We start from the raw sequence: 20,811 nt of genomic DNA, 5'->3' as shown, positions 1-20,811 counted from the left end.
ATAACAGTCAAGAGATTTCAACTTCCCCACATATTTCTGAGATATAAAGCTATTTTCTGAACTTTCTAAGAATCTGCAAGGCAAAACCCCACATCTAATCAGGTTTTGTTTTTTTTTTCTTTTACTACTAGCATCTCATGAACAAATTCCGGTGGAAAGTTTTAGTTTCTCCCTCCTTTAGTGCTATTAGCTATGTCAGTTTTCAACACTGGACTTGGTAGTACACAATAATTTAAATCCTGTGCGTCTAAAACTCTCACAGGAGCTTCCATCCTCTGTGCATGAAAGCATGCTTGCTTAGGATCAGAACAAGAGTAAGGAACAGAGCAAAATCTTCAAATAACTTGGATGTCTAGGTCCCCCATAAGTATCTTTGAAGATCTTGTCCCCACAGAACAATAAAACTATTTATGGACTCCTATGAAAAGTAGGACCAAAATGTCTGTACTTGTTCCTTCAGTTCTTTAGAACATTTAAGCTTTCCCAAAGTAACCAGCATATTTTTGCTAATGATTTAATTATAACCTCCTCCTCATACCCCCGCTTATTAGAATATAAATTAAGGTATTATGAACCAGCAGAAAAATTCACTTTTATTTTCACATTGTTCAATACCTTTTTAATGTGTTCATCATGTTCGTTTGCAGTTATCTATTTCATCACTAAACAATTGCAATTAAATATTGCAATTTGGGCTAATTATCTCCACGGACAGGATTTTTTTTTAGAAAGTTTCCAAGATGGTGGAAAGCTTGAAAATAAAATAAAAAGAGAAAAAACCCAAGCAACAGAGAAAGCAGCAGAGATCTCTTCCTGTAATACTCTCAACATGAAATCTCATCCAAAATATTTCTGAAGTGCAGAGATTGGCACTGTACCAAACTATACTGTTGGTATGTGTCATGTGCTTACCAACAAACCAGATATTTCTAAATATGATCTTAAATTGTCCCCGACAGATGAATTGTAGAATGCTAAAGAATTACAGATTAGCTCAGATCCTGAAATGTATGGAACTAGCCTTTCCAGTTCTAGACATATACCCCACACTCTTGATACTTTCTAAATTGCAGAATATTCTCAGTTGGAAGGTACACAAGGAACAAGTCCAGCCCCTAAGTGAAATTCTATCCTGCATTTTTCTCACTTGTTTATTTTCTCCCCTTTTTTCCCCTCAGATATATTCTCTCTTATAAGTCACTAGGCTTTTCCTCCTGAGTCTCATAAAAATTCCAAGTCTTACTTGTAAGCTAATGTTTTCTAGAGAAAAAAAATCATCTACTCCTGTAAAAGCTTACCAAACAAGTAGCAAGCATCAATATTTTCTTCAAATTGCCTTCCATTCTCATTGGTATATGTAAAGTTAAGACAAATTATCAGCCTTTTGAAAGAGTAGATGTAATAATGTGTGTATTATCTAAAATCAGTGAGAAAACAAGTTTGGAAAGAAAGAGGGTGGACATTAAATGCAAGACACTCATTCAATCGTTAACAATGCCAAAAGTGTCTACCTAAGGAAAATTCTTTTATTCAAAATTAGTAGCTACATATTCATTATTACTGCTTTATACCCACAAATTATTTGCAATACTCTGCCATAGATATAGTGTAATACAGTGTCATAGAAATGTACATTTAAAAGTGACTTTGAGAATAATTATTCCATGTTCCTGCTCCAAGAAGGGGTTTGCTATAGCTATGCAATTTGCAGAAGAGGTTTTTCTAGCTCTCCCTGGAAGATTTTTCAGTAATGAAGTGCCTGTCACTCCTCTAGCAATCTGTTCTAGCAATTCATTATGCTTGGCATAATGTGGTTTTCTCAGTCATCAGACTTGAACCTTATACACTTTAAATTAAGTTCATTATGTTCAGGGTGTAGAGAATAGACTATTTCCTTCCTTCCTATACAGAAATCTCTATTGTATTTGAAGATTTATGCCTCTCTTCTTCAGCCTCAATGACTATCAACAGATCCTTTTTCCTGAAGTGTAGTGCCTGAGCACAATACTCCACTAGAGGCTTCATCAAGGCTGACATGAGGTTTCACATCCTTACGCCTTTCAGGACAGCCACTCATTTGAACAGTTGCATACTTACCTCTTTCTTAATAACATGACTTCATTTACTCATGTTTGACATATGACAATGCCTAAATCGTATTTTAAAGAACTGTTTCTAATCAGTTCTTTCCTATCTTAAGTTTTCGTTATTCCTGTGTAAGAATGATACATGCTCCAGCAGAAAATACCCAGATTAACCATGTACTACACTAGATGGAGGGCCTGGACATGCCTGCCATCCATAGATTCTCTGGGCCTAATGCAGACAAATACAAAATACAACATGCTAGTGAGCTGAAAATCTCCCCGTTTCTTTGAACTGTATTTTATATCTGGCTTTAGCTATGGGTTAATTTCTGGAAGGAACCTGTTGTCAGAACATCACTAAAACAAGAACAGAATCATAGGACACAGTTTGATTCCCAGCTGCAATACATATGCCAGTATTTCAAGGCATTCAAATCACAAATAGCTTAATTAAAATTGTAATTTAAGCAATGCACAAAACTATCTTCCTAATAATAAATAAACAATTTCATGTATATGGGTACTGGCTTTGAACACAGATTCTAAGCTAGAAGAGTCATAAAATCCCACACAAAACTGAGGCAACACATCTGTCAAGATCCAGTATTTGGGCTTTAAAGTCAGGATAATCATTGTCAAACTCCTGTAATGTTAAAAAAAAGAAAAAATAAAAAATGCATATTTTTTCAATGGCAGAAAAATCTGATGGATAGAATATGGTAATGGTAAACACATAGCTCACCTCTGTCACTGAACACACTTTGAGATTTTTCAGTGCTGTTTTAACCAACAAGCAATGATTGATACTATTAAGAGTGATAGTTTGTTTTAACAGAAACTGAGTTGGCAATCAAATCATTTTCTGAGAAATAAGATTGATTTTGAATAACAGTTTAAGATATAATGCAAGTGTACCACTGCACCTAGGTGTACCAGGGACACCTTTGTTTAAGAAGCATAGTAAGAGGAATAGCCTTACTATAGCCATCTATATTGTCCCTTACTATAGCCATCTATATTGTCCCTTACTTTCTACTCTTTTGTCCTGTTAACCCTCCTGTTAAATAAAAATCTTCTCAATAGGTTTTTACAAATTATGCCTATATATTATCATTAAGAAGGTTATCATGAACATCAGACTTCAGCTACTCAAATACTTGGCACCAACTCACTAAGTAAACAGTATCTTTTGACTGAATTATTGTTATATTTAGTCAGGTTATATTAATCCATGGCTACCACATGTATCAGGCAACAGAACAGTCATTTTCTACAGCACAGATGTACTCTATTAATACTCAAGGTAATTAACCATGTTCACAGATGAGGACTTTTGGAAAAATAATAGCAGAGCAGAAAATAGAGGTGCATATTAATACAAGCTCATATTGGCTCTAAAGGGAGAGCTCCAACACCTTCTCCTTTTTTTTTTTTTTCATTAGCAACATAAATAGCAACATGCAACATATACATTTAAAGGTACACTTGTTACTTTACTAAATATGTTAAACATTAATCACCTCTGAGAACTTCATTTTCTATGCAGCTTGTCTGCATCTCTTCTGTTGCAAGCCACTTGAAAAATAAATGAACAAACAAATAAAACTATCAGTAGCCAAGGTGGACATTTAAATAAAAACCAGCATATTTTAATAGGCATATCAAATTAACTTGTTTATTTAAGTATCTTCTTCCTTTCTAACTCCATCCATCCCTCAACTAACATGAATTTTGTTTGAGTTTTTTTAAATACACAGTACAAGCCCACTTATATATACAAAAAACCCATGACAGGATGAACTACTGCACTTCTCTAAGACAAATAAAGGAATTTAGATAAAGTTCTGTGGCTAAATTAGGATATATTCTCTTTTAAGGGTACACACATTTAACTCACCAAGAATCCATTTGAGACAGTAAGTCTGAGAAGACCACATTTGTGCCCTGAAACCTAAGCATTCTTTGATCCTCTTTGAGATCAGACCTCCCCCAGTCACATCACAACCAGATCATTGCTCTGTTCAGGTTTTCAGGCAATTCCATTCACTTTTTAGTCAATTATATTCCTGCCTTTCCAGAAATATGTAAGACTTGTTCCTGGGAAATATGTGGACACTATTCATATATCATACACTTAACAGCATGAACCTTGAAGCTTCTGACAAATAAATTAACTGTAAGATGACAGCTATTGTCTGATAAAGATCCTGATTAAGATTGTAAAACCCAAAGGCAAATAGTTTCTGATGAACCTGGAAAATAAATATTTTAGTCGTGCCAGTAAAACCAGTGCAGTAATTGGTGCTTGGTATTTCACCTGTACCTCTTCTGTCAACACTAAGACTGCATGCATGAGGAAGAGTGGCTCAGACTTGAAAACCAATACTCACTGACTGTGCTCCACCTGGCAGTAAGGTGGAAAGTCAGCAAATTTACAATGCAGAATGCTCATTCAGAACTGTGCTAAAAGGCTGCTTTTGTCCTGAGTAAGTTAAGTCACTAAGGGAGCACTCATCACCTCAAAAAATGATCAATTCAAACCCTCTTACAGTCTACATCTGACCAAATTGCTGTACTCTACCTAGCACTTTAAAACTGTTTTTCAAGCATATCACCAAATTTATGTTTATATATTGAGCATGAAGGGAATCCTCAGAGGTAAAGGCAAGACTGGGTAAGCTACACACAGACCTCAGAAGGGGTGTCTTCAATCCACATCTGCCACAGACAAGGCTGGTTCAAAGCTTCCTGGTGTTTCAGAAGGGAATAAAAAAGGCAGCAGTAGGTCACTGCTGCCATTCACTTCTCCTTTCTGAGGCAGCTGTGTGCAAGGATCAGCAGGAATTTACTGTGAATCATAAGGGATTTTATCAGGAGCAATGAAATTCAGAAGTACATAGAGTGAGTCCTGACCCTGAGACATGGAAAGCTTTGCCATGAAGTTGAAAGAAATATCAGGAATTTAATCCAAAGGCATTAACAACTTTACAACATTTCTGCATGAACTTAGCAGGCACCATTCATTTAGTTTAGATCTGATTTATAACCATTCCTCTGGGTTTTTAATTACCTAGATTAAGATAAAAAATCAGATTAAAATCAGTCTGTATGCACACAGAAAATATACTTCCTACCCCATCTAATGGAAAAGTAAATCTCTATATTCTGCTAATCCTTTCCTTATAAGTATCATTATTATATATTTTATCAAATTATTGTTGTTATTTACAATTTTAACAACTTTAATATGTGTGTCTGTTTTCAAGAATTTGCCTGTTTAAATAATACCTTACAAAAAAACCCATTCCTCACACATGCAGCAATCTTTCTACTTAGCACATTGCCAAAATTGCCATACAGCAGATCCAAGCTCCTGGAGACCAGCAAGCTCACAGCCCACCATCTAATGGTCTGCATCTGGGCAAACCCAGCAGCCTTGTGGGCACACAGGTGCCAGGAGCACAGGGAAATGGCAGGGACATAGCTAGGAGAATCCCTTTCTGGATTGGGAGAGTGAAGAAGAGAATCATCCCAGGGCACCCATTACATCTGCACCTGGAGCTGGACATACCTGGGCTTCACTATCCCCCTCTCCTCAAGTGGAATTTAATCAATATCTCCCTGTTCCACAAAGCTGCAGGGTAAAAATGGAGACAGAATTTGGCTGCCCTCCTGCCAGCTAAGTGGTCTAGCTGCTTACTAGCAGGCAGTAAAGCCAACTACATAATATGATAGAGTACTTCTTTATTTGGATTCATGTTAGAAGGGGATTAAATCCTTCCAAAAACATATTTTCAGAAGTTCACAGATATTTATAGCAATGAATTAACACCAACATTTTGAAAATTACAAGGAAAAATCTTAAAAAGTACAGTAATATATAATATATAAAAATATATAAAATTTCTGTTTTATTTTATAGACATACCATGATTTCTGGTGAGCATAATGTTAGGAATTATTTTAGTTTTAATTGCAAGATGCTTCTATAAACCAATATTTAAAAAACAATCTCTATCTTTTTGAGTAGAATCAACTGATTTTGTATCTGCACCAGAACTGCATGTAAATTGCATCCTAACACTCAGGTAAAAGAGCTTACAAAACTGACAGTTCTGTATATTATATGTGAAAAACTAACCTTTTTTTCTTATTTTTTTCTTTTTTTTTTTTTTAATTTTGGGCAATGTTGCTGGGGTATTTTGTTTTGCTTTTCCAAATTTATTTTATTCATTTAAATTTAGTTTATCTAGTAAAAATCATTGGCAAAAGCCATCTGAAGGTGTCTACATATGAGACTTATAAATAATTTACCTGATCAGGAAAATGCATCCAGAAATCTAACCTTAAGAAACTGAATTTCTATTTTAAAGAAGCTAGACTCTGTACCCATCTGTGTTGGAAGCCTATCTCATGCCTCTCTAATTCAATTCAGCACTACAACATTCCCAGAGTCACAACTCCAAGTTTACAGATACTTTTGAATAATGTTACATTATAACATTACTACAATGTTAACTGTAATCTAAAGGATTGTGTATTCTCTTTCTGACGAGCTTTCCAGAAACCATTAATTCAGCTCCCTTTAACTATGCCCCTTGGGTCCACCAAAAAACAGTTTTTTCAGCTTTTGAAATTGCAACATAATACTGGAAATTTCCTTGATCAAATTAATAAAAATTAATTAACCTCTACAAAAAAGTCAGTAACATACCTATATTTGATATGGTTTTTCCATTTGACCTTTTCCCTTCTGGTTTGGCAGAATGAGCAGTTAAGCCTGTGCTATCTTAAATAATCACAATGAAAGAAAAGGTGGAGGGGCAACAGATATTTCCAGCAAGGCTTCATCCTGGTCGATTCACTGCCAGGGTTAAAACATAAATGGAAATGAATTGTCCCATAGAGCATACACATTTAACTCCACTTCAATTTCAGCAGACTGTGTTAAAAAAGACCTAGATGAAAAAGAGCAAGCACTCCTAAACACATACTTTCATGTATAAACACATGATTTATTACAATAAGAGAAAATGTTGCTATGAAAAATAAAATCTTTCCCAGAAGAATAACTTTGAACACACTTTAACCTCTTTTGTTACACGTGCCAAATTAATTTCTATGGTCTCTGATTTCACTCAAATGAAGTAATTGTTTTATGCCCCAAAGGGATGAAAATATTTTTTTCCTTGTATTCAGCTATTTTCCCTAGTAGCAAACCAGTCATGAGTTCCCCAAGCCTCCCACGTCACTGCAGACCCCTCGTCTCACCACTGTCACCTGCAGACTTCCCTCACCCCTGGCACAGGGCAGGGCAGACTGCCAGCGAGAGCCTCTTCACATGCAGTGGCTGTGCACGACGTCTCTGACGGGCACAAGCTGCCACGTTTGTAAAACTGCTGGCACGGGGTGCTCTTCCCAAGTATCTACAACTCCCCCCCACCAATAACACCTCAACCTGTCTTTCTGATGACAGACAGCCAATATCCAACACCTTCACCCCTAATCCCTGTCAGAGATCGTGCTGGTGAGCACTGTCCGACGCTACGAGATCGGATTTTTTGTTCTCAGATAGTATTTTAAGGGGTTGGGATGGAGCAGCACAGTCTCAATAGTTGCAGAGCTAAAGTACATAATTTTCCAGCTCAGATCCCATTTCCTGGAAAGGTGTGGGTCCAGAGAAGGGCCACAAAGATGCTTAGAGGGATGGAGCACCTCTCCTCGGATAAGAGGCTGTGAGAATTGGGATTGTTCAGGCTGGAGAAGAGAAGGCTCTGAGGTCACATTATCACAGCCTTCCAGTACTTAATGGGGACTTATAAGAAAGATGGGGACAAACCTTTTAGCAGGGTTTGTTGCCACAGGACAAGGGATAATAGTTTTACACTAAAAGAGGGTAGATTTGAACTGAGTACTAGGAGAAATTTTTTTTTTAGTATGAGGGTGGTGAGACACCAGAATAGATTGCCCAAAGAAGTTTGGGATGCCCCATCCCTGAAAACATTCAAGGGCAGGTTGCATGGGGCTCTGAGCAACCTGATCTAGTTGAAGATGTCCCTGCTCATCACAGGAGAATTGGACTAGCTAATCTTCAAAGTTCCCTTCAAACTCAAACTATTCTACAATTCTGTAATTCTAATCAGCTGCCAGTCCTGTCTCCTACTACAACTGCTTCCAGTTTCTGTAAAGAACAATGAAAAGGCCCCAGGAACCAAAAGTTATGGCTGCTCCCATCCTACACAGCTGACTAACTACAATATTAGACAAATATACTGTATTTCTTTCCTGACCTCAGATTTTTCATTTTCTCTTGCTTAAAGGCAGAGATTTAAAATGGAAGATGAAGGGTGCTCTGTCTAATCCAGGACTAGCCTAAAACACTACATTTTTTATAGCCATAAATAGATGGGTCCTTAGTTCTTAGAGGCAGATGCCATGCTCAGGAGAAAGTTCAAGCCATGGGCTGCATGTGGAGGCCAGCACTTTACTAAAACAACTTCCAAAACCCTAAGAAATGAACATTAAATGTGATTTAGGAATCACATTTGCAATTCCTCATAATGTTATTACTAGTCTGCTCTTTGCACAGCATGTGACATTCTCATCCTGTTCAACACTCTTAACTCTCCTCTATGCACTGTGATTTTGTGTTATGGATATTAGAAACCTGAGCCTTGCTGTCTGCATGATTGAGAATAGCCCATATTTCTCAGATACACATTTATCCAACAGCATTTATCCAACAGTAGAGATAATAAGCAATACCTCAATCTTCAGTGAGCTTTTAGGGAACATATTAAATCTGGAAAACAACATCTCAGATGTGAAATCCCATGGTTTAACTTCCTTAGCACAGGCGAAGTAACTCTCCAATATGTTTCTGTGATTAAAGAACAAATTCTCAAAGCTTTTTAAGGTAGTTCTAGCTGTTTTCACATGCTCTAATGCTTCTTCAGTTTCTTCTTTGAAAAGATTTTTGGTGAAATATACAATCTAGACTAGAATGTAAATAAATGAACCACAGAAAAAAATGTAAATTTACTTTTCAAAATGTAGTCATGACATCAGTCATAAAGTTATTTTTTAATTTATATATAAACACAAACCTTAACATGTATTATATTTTAAATTTTTCATCTCTAATGATTCTAGTTTTACAATTACCTCATAATTCAAGTCACAGCTTTGAGGTGCTCCCAGAGCATCCTCAACATGCCCAACTAGACTGACTCTTACGTATCACCTTCTGTACAGTGAACATTCAGAAAATAACACAGTAAAGGTAGTTTCTTTCTCTCAGTAAAAGTGATATTGGAAATTTATTCACCTGTTTGACATAATACTGCCATAGCTTTTGGGTACTAATTCTCCTGTGGCATATATTGTGCCAAGAAATACAGAAATGGCAATACCAGTTCTCTTAGATTTTATAATTTAGTAAACTTGCAGAAGAGGGCTTCCCCAACCCCAGAATCAAACCTAGCACACATGCATATGTAATGTGTAATTCTCCTACTTCCTGACCAACAAAATACTCTGAACAATGAACCTTACAAAACATCTTTGCTTGCCAGCATTTAAAAGTGCTCACACCTCCAGCAGTCCACTTGGTTTCAGTGGGAGCATGGGGAAAGCTTATTGAGCACAAAAACACCTCAAGGCAGGTCATTCAGAGCTTGTTTGCAAAGCCCATATTTTCTTGGCTTCTCCAGCTCTTACCAGCATTTTGAAATTCACAGATTTATACCAACAAAGGAGAGTAAGGAGCAGCTACCCACCCTGGAAAGGTTATATGGCTTCTAGAGAATTTGTTTCTAGACAAGAAGCATATTTTGTTCTTAAGTACATAGCACCTATATGTCTGATGGCTATCTGACAACTATTTATTCATCTCATCTTCAACTTTAATACTCTAAAACTGGTTGAAAGTATCTGTAATGTAATTTTGGTGTTTATTAGGCAGTTAAAAGACAGATTAAGTCCATGTCTTTTTTATTAGTGTTCTGTGTATCAAGTAACATTTATTTATTAGGTACTTATGTGGTTTAGAACTCTTATTTGAAGGTATCTGAACAATAAGTAGGTTGTGGCTACAACTCATGCAGGCATGCTGTAAACTGAGAGTGGCTCCATATCAGGCAGATATGTGTAAAATAAAGGTGGGATTAAATAGCAAATCTCTGGGAATTTCATCTTCTGAAAGAGCTGAATGTATTTTTCCAATGGTGTCAGATAAATATCAATATCTTGGGCTTTTACTAATGCTGTAAAAATATAAAAGGGAAAAAGCACTTCATCTTAAGAGAGTATAATTTCCAAGCTAACCAAGACTCAATGAGGAGTGCAAAGTAATTATTTACTTAAAATAGAAAGACATGCAGGTTTTAGTGGCATGTTGCAGTTAAAGATTGCTCATGAAATTGCACGAAGGCTCATCAAGTGGCTACGATGGTTTCCATTCCATCTCTGGTAGCCAAGACTGCTCACACCTTTCTAGAATGTCTGTAGTTCCTCTCAATGATGCCAACCAGACCAAGGAGAAGCAGGAATCCCCACAGATTCCTAGGTCATGGAAATGTGAAAATCCTACCTTGAATGAAAGGAAAAATAAGTCTGAAGTCTGCAGCCATTTTAAACAGGGTGTAGGACAGGCCAGGTCTGGTCAGCAGATGTCTAATCACATATCAGTTAATCCCCCTGACCAAACTGGCACCTGGTGCATCCTGACATTTTGAACAAGAGCTGTGTTCCAACCTCTGGTGTTATGTTCAATGGCTTGGGCTTTTTCATCAAAGGGGAAAAGGACTCCACATTTTCTTCAAGCTGGAAGTTTAACAAACTGGCAAGTTTTTCTCACAGACTGTAGAAGTTTCTGTTGTTTAGCCCTTCAACAAAAGGCATGACACACCTGCTCTGGACTCCTATTGGCATAGGAGGACCTGGGAAAATTCAGACTCACACAAGCAGTTTGTTTTGATCTCTGTTCAACATTGCCCTGTTCTTTTCCTGCTCAAGAATGTATTAAAATGAGAGATGTAGAGCAATGCCAGCCTGTACAGGTGGCAAGGTTCTGGTGAGCAATGCTTTCTTTCCATCACCTTGTAGGTGTTTCACATATCTCTGGCTTCAAAACTTTAGAAGAGACATGAAATTTTTGCATTCTGTCACTGTAGACTATTAGCTAATTAAAGACACCTGATGAAATATATCAGTTTCAGTCCTCTCTTCTAGTCTTATGTCAACACAAAAACAGTTTCACTATATTTTGATTCACCGATACAAAATTATGACCTCCATCAACAATCCAAAATATTAACACAGGCATTAAAAAAATAAATACATTTGTAAACATGTGACTATTTCAGGTTTTATTACAAACCTTTATCAGTGATTTTTAACCAGGAGTAAAATAGGTACAAAAATATTTGTAAGTGCAAGGTTTTTGCAGAACTAGTGTCTCATAAACTGAGTAACATTATAGAAAAAGCTGATATTTCATTATATTTCTTTAAATTTTAACTTTATATACCAACTTTATATACCAATATTAGCTAATTGTTTCTTTATTGATGACTGCCTTAAATTTTTAGCAGTAGGATTTATCGATCCACAGATTTGCTGCATCTAAAGTATCAAAAACATGCTAAAAAAGGTGCACGTACTAATTGATTTTGCTACTTCTATCTCTCTCACCAATTTTTATGACAGGGAAAGTATCTACATAAAGTTTAAAACAAACAAACAAACAAACAAATAAACAATGAGCCACCTCAGCACACAAAAACTCCAGCATCTCTTATGTAACTTAGCACCATAACTTACAGCCTCACGTTAAGACAAATTATGGATTACTTTGTTATACTTACATACATAAACACAAAGTATACATCTCACTCACTCTACCCTTATCTTTTCATTGAAAACATCCTGAAAAGCTGGGTAACAGCTGCTTTCTTTGGTTTTTAAGATCTTAACAAATATTTTTTTTTTTTTTAATCCAGAAAACACTGAAGCTATAATTTTACAGAAGAGAAAGAAAACAGTTGAACATCATGGTTGTCTGTCAATATAGAACTTACAAGCACACTTGGAGAATTAATGAATAAATATGTCTCAAGCCTACTAGCAAATAAAGCATTTATCAGTATAAATGCTGGCTGAAATCCTTGGAATGGTCAAAAAGGTGGAGAAGGAACTGAATTCTGCACAATTCTTACTCACCTAGCATCATGGTATCACAACAGTGTAAATAAAAAGCATGGAAAAAGAAGATTAAACACAGCTCCCAAAAATTTGGAAAGTAAGTAACCTTGCCTATATTTTTCAATTAAAATGAGCTATTTTGCTTGTAACAAGCTATGATTGTTATCATTAATCAACATTGTCTAATTCATGGCCAAATTTGGCAATAATTTCCTGAATATAAACTTAATTCTCAAACTCATTTTCTCCAGAGTGTGAGAAATGTCATGGGAAGAAATTTAGAAGAGATGGACAAGAACAGAATCTCTTACAGATATTTAACCCCTTAACATTAACTTCCTCTTATATTTAACTCAGGTTTTCTTCTGTAATTTATGCAAACCCTGATTACTTTGGGAAACATTTATAAACTATTTACAAAAACAAAACAACCTAAAGTTGTTTTGGTTCCTCACTTTTCAAAGTGCATAGAGAAATGCAATTCAAAAATATCTGAAATCTCTTACTTGTTTATTTTTAAATAAAATGTCTTTTCTTGCTTTCCAGAAGTTCAGCCCAGTTTGGAGGCCCATCTGAAGACCACACAGAAGAAGAACAGCAGAATCCCATCTCACAGTGTCAGGAATCTGCTGTGACCACCATTGATTCAATTGCATGCAGCAGTGTCCTGGAATTAGAACTTTGTCTGCAAAATACAAAAAAAGCCCCTGAATTTCAAAGTAAATACTACCTCATGATCATACAGAGCTCTTTACCCCCTATTCCTATATGCACTTTTAGAATGAACAACACTGAAATTCAGAATTTAGTTCTGATTAGAATAAGATTTTAAAAAATGAAAAAATCCTGAAGACAGAGCTAAAAGACTATTCATAAAGACACAGATCATATTTCACTGTATTTATTAATCAACAGCATGCCCAAACACACTCTCAAAAATTTTTGGCTGCAAGTCCTTTGAATGGTTCCTTGCAGTTATTCCAGAATTTTACTATTTACTTTTTACTATTTAACTTCCTAATATTACATGATAATTTGTTTTTCTGAAGAAACATGAGAGTTAACATAAATATAAAATATTTAAATAGACCATATTTCATACATTTTACCAGTGTTTACAAATAGAGAAACTAATAATAACAGCAAAGCATTTTAATACAATATTTATGGAGCATTAAAGCTCACATTCTCTTCCACACTTTATTTTTTTTTTTTTTCCTTTTACATAAGCCAGTTCATCAGTTCTGCCTCAGTTTTAGCTGAGTTTTAGTACTGACCCTACTCTGCCTGGCACACTTGCTTCACTGCCATGACACAGAGCAAGGAGCTGATCCTGGCCAAAGCCTTCAGATGATTTGTTATTGACAGGATTATAAATCTTCATTTATCCAACAACTGATTATCAATCATCTCTGTACACAGTCAGTCCCAAACTGAAATCAAGACTTAGGCTTGCTTAAGCTGTGAGCTCTCTGGAGCACAGCTCATATTATTTCTGTTTCTACAGGTAAGAGAGGTGCAGCTGAATAATTAGTGATGCTCTCCTTTTTGATGCCATCCTTTGATATTAGTGTTAGTCTCATCAAAAACAATAAGATGCCTTTTTTGCTATGAGTTTAGTTCACATTAAATGCTCAAGGCAACAGAGAAATGCAATCTATTGAAAACACATTTAAAAGGTAATTCAAGAGAATAACCCTATTTTGTACTCTGGAAGCATAGCTTCAACTGATTCCAATTTTTGATGACTCTACAGACTGCTTAAATCTTACCTTTGAAATTAATAAACCCAAAATATAAATTCTTGAAAATTCATATTTCGATATGACAAAACAATTACACTTTGTACAAAAAAATGCTTGAAAACATTTTTCAGTGCCAAACATCAAAATTGATAAGTAACCTTTGAGTTACAGAAATCGGGGCAAGGAACCCTTGCTAAGAACTCAGTTTTAGGGCCCTGTGCAGGTAAAGATGTGCTGCTACATCACATGTGCCAGTGACTTACAAAGAAAAAACTGGAAAATAATACAAAAGGAAGCAAAAAGGAAAATAGAAGTGCAAGTCTGGTTTTGTATAAGTAGTTACAAACTCATGGTGCAGTTTATCTTGTTTTGGTAGTGAAGACATGAACAGCATAAGAGCAACCTCAGCATAAGTGAGTAAAAATGGCAAAGCAACAGGTAAGCAAGTAGGCAAAAAAACCTGGAGAAGCTAGGATGAAAACCACAGCACTTCCATTTGTCTGTTTTAACCATCATCCTTCAACACATAATCGAATTTATTAGGGCCTGATAGAGTAACATACAGCTTCTCCAGCACCTTGAAGCTCAGGCTCCATCCAAGCCTGCCTCTGAGCACCAGCAGCTGCTCCAGGACAGAAGTCTGACCTCCCAGAGCCCATCCTCCCCTCCTAAAAGCCTCCTGACATCTGTCATGCTGGTCAGCTCCCATCTCATCCATGAGTAGGGCATGCCTCACCCTGCCTGTGTGCTCCCTGGAGACTCATAAGGCAGACATTAATTTAACGAGTTCATTTGTGGCTTTATGAAGTAATTTATGCTTCCTTAACATAATAAACTCCTTAACCTTCACGGCCTTAATAAATATGATAGGGTTTGGATTTACTCCAGTATGGAAAAAAGGAGAAAATATGTAATTGGGAAGGATTATTTTGCTGTTTTTGAACACTAAAGCCATGTTATGAGATGTAACTACTAGATTTAAATACCAAAGTTATAAATTAAACTCCTTTTGTATATACTGAATGAGCAGTAAATTTATGTAAACCAGTTATTTCTCTTTCAGTACCTCCTTTGCAAAATGTTGTAAAATATTAAAAATAAATTTTTAAGCACTTTGCAATGATGAATATTTTGTGGTTTTAGTTTGGTTTTTTTAATAACACAAACACATGGAAATTGAAGATACAAGATACAAACTTTATCAGGTCATCTGGAAAATTCTGTCTTCCTTTTGCAGAATATGCTAATTAAGTAAACAGCCACAATAGTGCTACAGATACCACTTGTGAAAGCCAGGTCTTATATATTCATCTCCCTAACATCAAACCAAGGAAAAAAATAATCCCATTCTCATTTGAAGCAGAAACACCTAAGCCAGCTGAATCCCTGTATCAGTTTTCATGAAAATTATCTTCCTTAATAAACAGAGATTTAGCAATGAACTATGAACTTATTTGCCAACTTCCTCTTCTCTTTATGCTTGTCATGATTTGCTCTGGGTCTTTTTCTTTCCCTACTAATCTGAAAAAAACCTTGACCTTTCCAAGCTGCTCAACAGTGGATTTCAGATGCATTCAGGTTGCTGTGCTTGGAATCTTTCTGCTTTGATGTTGATGGGAGTTTTGTCATGGGCTTCAATCGGGAGGAGATTTCCGTCTCGGTAGGGGAGTGGTGATTCCATCCCTGCCCCTATTCATAACCGCTGCCTCTCAAGATCAAACTGAAAAGATAATGACCAGCCTGAAATCTGAACACTGCTAACAAAGTACTAGCAGACAAAAAGAATACTTTTCATCTTCCTGCCATTGCCATTGGTATTTATTCAAAATATCTGTAATACTGCAGCATAAATGGCACACATTATTCCCTCTTTGAAACTTTATTTTCTTTCATAAAAAGGCAGGAGTAATAATTAAAAAACTGTTCTGTGATAACTGCTTTGCTTTTCTCATCTTAAATTTGGGTTTCCCCAAGTCTGAGCTATGGACATGAATCACTACATTCTTCTCCCTCCAGCCAAAATTTGGACCTGCATCTGTACATCAGAAAATTTCCCACAGGACTGGAGTATTTACATTTAAAACCATGTTATTTTGCTTAGTCTAAACTTCTCAAAATTTTGGAAAAGAGACACAAAAGTCAAGATCAGGACCAGAGGCATGACTTGGGAGCTGGAAAGGACAGTACAAAACCTTTAATCCATGATGTTGTCTTTTTGTACCAAGTGTACATCTGCTGTTGCTATAAGGCAGTTTCCAAAGCAATTTCAAGTGACGTTTTATTGCAAAGGTAAGGCAGGAGTCTGGCCTGGTTTGCAGTCTCTCTCTCTCCTTTTTCTTCGAAGTGTTCATATAGATTCAGTTGACAAGTTGAAAACTAAATACTTCATGTTAGTTCCAGAACATTCACAGCACAAAAAATACCCTGAACATTTTGTACCTAGTCCTAATTCTAAATGTCTTCTACATATTGTTAATAAAGCAAGAGATTTCTAAAGAGCTTTATGACATATACACTATATGCATTTTCTTTAAGAAAATCTTATACAAGTAATTGTTTTTATAGTTTAATCCTAATAACTCTTACATGACACATTGTGAAATCTTGTATACAAACCTCTTACAATTTACATTTCAGAAGCAGCACAATTTTAGGAAGACTCGTGCAAAACTAAATATTCCTTCTCCTATTACCTTCTTATGAGCTTTCCTCCTTTATGAGCTGTAAAAGTCTTTCATCTTGCAACTTAATAAACTGCTGTTACACCGTGTTGTCATCACAGAGCTGACTGGAGGTGAGGATTCCCTGTGTGCCCAGCTCTGCACGCAGGAGGGGCAGCTAGTCACCACTGCCCACGAGGGAAGTGACTCCTGCCTCGTCTCTCACGATGATGTGCGCTGGACAAGAAGTACATCACCTTGCACTGTACTGGGGATGGCTCTGGAGACTTGAGCACAAGGAGGAATATATCTTTCATGCAGTAAACAATTCAGATGACAGCAGTCACATCCATTATACAGAAGGCAACAGAAAGAAAGGAAGAGTGACATGCTACACAGAACTAAGCCTCCAGCAACAAGTCACTTCTGATTATTATATTAGAAGTGGGATAGCTACTTTTTTAAAAGAGGCCCTTTCATAAGAGCTATTTTGTATCAGTTGTCTCTGGTGCCTGTTAAAATATCACTCTCTTTTTATTTTTTTTCCCCACTTTATCACAAGAATTCAGATATAAAAGCCACTTCTATGAAGGCCACTGTGTGCTGGAGAAGTCTTTGAGCCAGCTCCCCAGACTGAAGGTCTTTTCTGCTGTTCTCCATCCCAAGGCACTCTGTGGTGCTCTTCGTAACACAGACAGCTTTGTGCCCCACCTCATGCGGCACCCAAATCAAGTGAGACGCAGGTTATTGGTTTGACAATGCCACTGCTGCATTTCTCTTTAGACAGACAAAAGTTGAGGAGAGATTCAGCTGCCCATCAGAGGTCTCCAACAACTAATGCATAATAGAAGCCAGAACCTCAGCATGTTTATTTTTTGAACATAGTGAAGAAAACCTGATATGTAAATAGGAAAGTTTCAAATCCAGAAAATGTTATCTAGAACACCTATACTACACAAACATACATATTTCTTATTCTTCCTTCTAAACTTGAGCTTCCCTATGGATATTCACTGACCTTTCCCTAGCCTCTGGGCTTGGATATATGATCATACACATCACCTTTTGAAAACTGTTACCCTGATTTTTAAAATTTTTATCGTTTTTTTGAAAGTTTTAAAGTTCTCATGAAACTTCTTTAGCCTTCTGATAATGTTTACATATTTAAGAATCAGAGTTCCCACGCAATTTCATGTATAAATAAAATATTTACATATTTCTCTGTAAGTAGAGAAAAATGATTGATTGATCTTTGGACCAGTGTGGTTAGAGAGGTAGTAATTCCATCATCCAATCCACGGTCACTCTTAAAATTCTATAAATACCAAATGTTTTAATAAAACTAAGTCTTTTTCTCTTTTAAACTTACCAAGCTTCTGTGTACTCATTTTGTGTCCAATAGTGACAGAAAACCATCCCTGGCTATACCATAACACCTTTCATCAGTGCTGTATTTTAATATACATAATTGCATTTAGTAATCTCTGCACTGCCAAAAATCCATAGTTTTGTCTTCCAGAGAGCCTGATTGGTAGGTAACAGATACAGAATCAGGGTCCTCTTCCAGATACCAGCAAGTTGCATATAGAAGATGAGAAAAGACTGTCACAGACCTAACTCTGTTCAACTCTATATGCTTGATTCCTTAAGTTAATGGGAACTAGAAAAATATTTCTGACAGCATAATTTCATCATAAATTGTGTCTTCATGTCCAAAAATAAACTAACTATTCAGAATCTTCTTTGCCAGGGCTCTGTATTTCATGGTTTGGCAGCTCTGCAAGTTACTGTGAACTTCTCTGCTTGTTCAGAAATACAGAACTGAAATTTTCATAGATGCAAAATGCTTTTAGCTTACCTGAAAGAGTTAACAGCCATTACTGAGTGCAGGCTAAAGTGAGTGCTGTCTGGGACGATGCCAACAAGAAATTGGTTGATTTTGTGATACCAATAAGCATATACAGCATTAAGTGACTCCTAAAATGAGATGGTAGACCACTAAATGGTATAGGACAGAGGGCTGAGAGGGACAGAGACAGCTCCCCAGCAGAGGGGTAATCCCGTCAGAGAAGGTCAGCCTGCTTGTGGCATAGGTCAGAAACTGGAGGTAAGAAGTAGCAGGAATCCCTGCCATAGCATAAGCATGACTCTATTGGGAGAAGGACTGGAGGGAGAAGGGGATCTGTGCTTTGAACAACTGAAGTGTTCACAGATTTTTCTGTTGGACACTACGGTCACGGAAACAACTCACTACAAGGATTTTAACTGGGACCAAGTTTTATACAGTTTTTATACTTCTAGTTCTCAATACAGATGTCACAGAGCCATTACAGCAGAAAAATCAATAACCTTTGTCAAAGTAAATGGCACAGAAGTTCTTCAAAACCATACACAGTCAAGGGAGGAAAGGTCAGGAAGAAGACTGACACTGTGAAGCACCAGTATTTCTACCTCTTGGGCTTTATCAGACTTAAACTATTCTTAAAATGCATCCAGCTTACTGGATGAGAGATATAAGTGGAGCCTCATGGCAATGCAAAGAAAAGATGCACCAAGAATTAATTTTTGAACCTGCTCTGCTGGTCAAACCAAGGCTGTGGAATCAGTTTGAAGCTTTGTCCAACCCCTCTTCCCTCAAAAAAACAACCAAACTAATTTTTTTTGTTTCAGACTGACACTAAATTCCATCGAGAGACGACACTCTCACTGCCTTGGTTGCTGGTCGCTCTTCAGGTTTTCAAAATAACAAACCCTTCAGAACTGAAAATACGAACGAACTCGCTGCATTCCCTCACTACTCACCCAAGGAGAGGGGGGAAGAACACCCTCTGAAATTTTCTGCGGAAAGCCCCCGACGGGCCGGCAGGAGGCACCCGCGGCGCCGGGGAAAGGGGCTCGGCCGGGGAAAGGGGGCTCGGCCGGGGAAAGGGGCTCGGCCGGGAAAGGGGCTCGGCCGGGGAAAGGGGGCTCGGCCGGGGAAAGGGGCTCGGCCGGGGAAAGGGGGCTCCGCGGGGAAAGGGGCTCGGCCGGGAAAGGGGCTCGGCCGGGAAAGGGGCTCGGGGCCGGCCCCGCTCACCTGCCGCTGCCGCCTCGGGAGCCGCGCTGGGGCACGGGATGCAGCTGCGCTGCCGCCGGCTCAGACATTTATTGCCCCACGCACACAGTCCTCGCCGCCCCGTCCCGTCCCCCCGCTCACCGCGTTCCCGTGTCCCCGGGGATGGCTTCCCCGGCCCCTTCCCGCCGCCGCAGCCGGGGCACGGCGCTGCTCCTCCGCTGCTCCCTCCGGAGCGGAGGCGGCCCGGTCTCTCCGCCGGGACGGCCCCGGGGCGGCGGCGGAGCCCAGGCGGGAGGGGCGGCGGGCGGAGGGCTCGGCAGCGCGGCGGGGCTTGAGGAAATCCGTGACCGCTCACAGCGCCGAGTCCCTGTGGAGCAGCCCTGGCGCATCCTCCTCCGCGCCTCCCGGAACGTGTGAAATACGAATCCCCGTCTCAGCATCTCTCTCCGCAAATGTGTACAGAAGTGCCATAAATTAACTGTTTGTTGCCTGCCCGTACCTGCTCCCCGCTCGCCCTGGGGATACCAGAACAGCGCGTCCGGTGGGAGCTGTTAGACACAAACCAGACCACAAACGTCCGGCTCCCACTCGGAGCTCCAGAATAACCACTGGGACGGGCCCCACCGGGTCCCGCTGCCGCTGCCGCGGGGACGCAAGGGCAAGGGGCTCCGGAGGAGCAATGCGGTTTTATTTGGGCAACTCTTAGTTAAACTTCAGGCCATGAGAGTAGCAACCGCCTCTTCCACGGCGGAGGGAGGACAGCTGCTTTCTGAAGTTACACTCACTGCACAACAAACATTTCCTACAGGGATTTAAAACTGTTCCTCGGCTTGCTTTTTGCTAGAAAAAAAACCCCAGGTGACTAGTGTTTGCCTTCACAGCTGCTAAAGCTGCCTAACTGTATCTGACTAAGCACAAACAAAACACAGATATTTTCATAATACATGTTTTCAATCCAGTGAAAGCAAAATATCTGCAGATGTTTGAGAAAAACACCCATTATGTCAGCTGCAAGAAAAGCCAGCTTCACTTGGTTTGTGACAGGTTTCCCTCTGAGGTTT

General features: G+C 38.3%; 1 protein-coding gene across 5 annotated transcripts in view; it reads right to left on the bottom strand.

The window, feature by feature from the left end:
- DNAH11 (dynein axonemal heavy chain 11) overlaps positions 1–19,900 on the bottom strand; it is a 137,302-nt gene extending 117,402 nt beyond the window's left edge. For 3 of the 5 annotated variants that reach the window (XM_085567868.1, XM_085567897.1, XM_085567887.1), the window contains exons 1-2: positions 19,772–19,900; positions 12,797–12,975 (exon numbers count right to left, since the gene is read on the bottom strand). The gene's annotated coding sequence lies outside the window, so the exon portion shown is untranslated. Of the gene's footprint in view, positions 1–7,358; positions 12,773–12,796; positions 12,976–19,771 lie in introns of those variants that run through there. The other 2 variants (XM_085567880.1, XM_085567885.1) reach the window with 2 other exon arrangements.
- Positions 19,901–20,811: the final 911 nt, after the last annotated feature.

Source organism: Lonchura striata, chromosome 2 (assembly GCF_050655825.1).
Source record: "Lonchura striata isolate lonStrDom1 chromosome 2, ASM5065582v1, whole genome shotgun sequence".
Lineage (NCBI taxonomy): Eukaryota > Metazoa > Chordata > Aves > Passeriformes > Estrildidae > Lonchura > Lonchura striata.
This window is presented reverse-complemented; position numbering and strand designations above follow the sequence as displayed.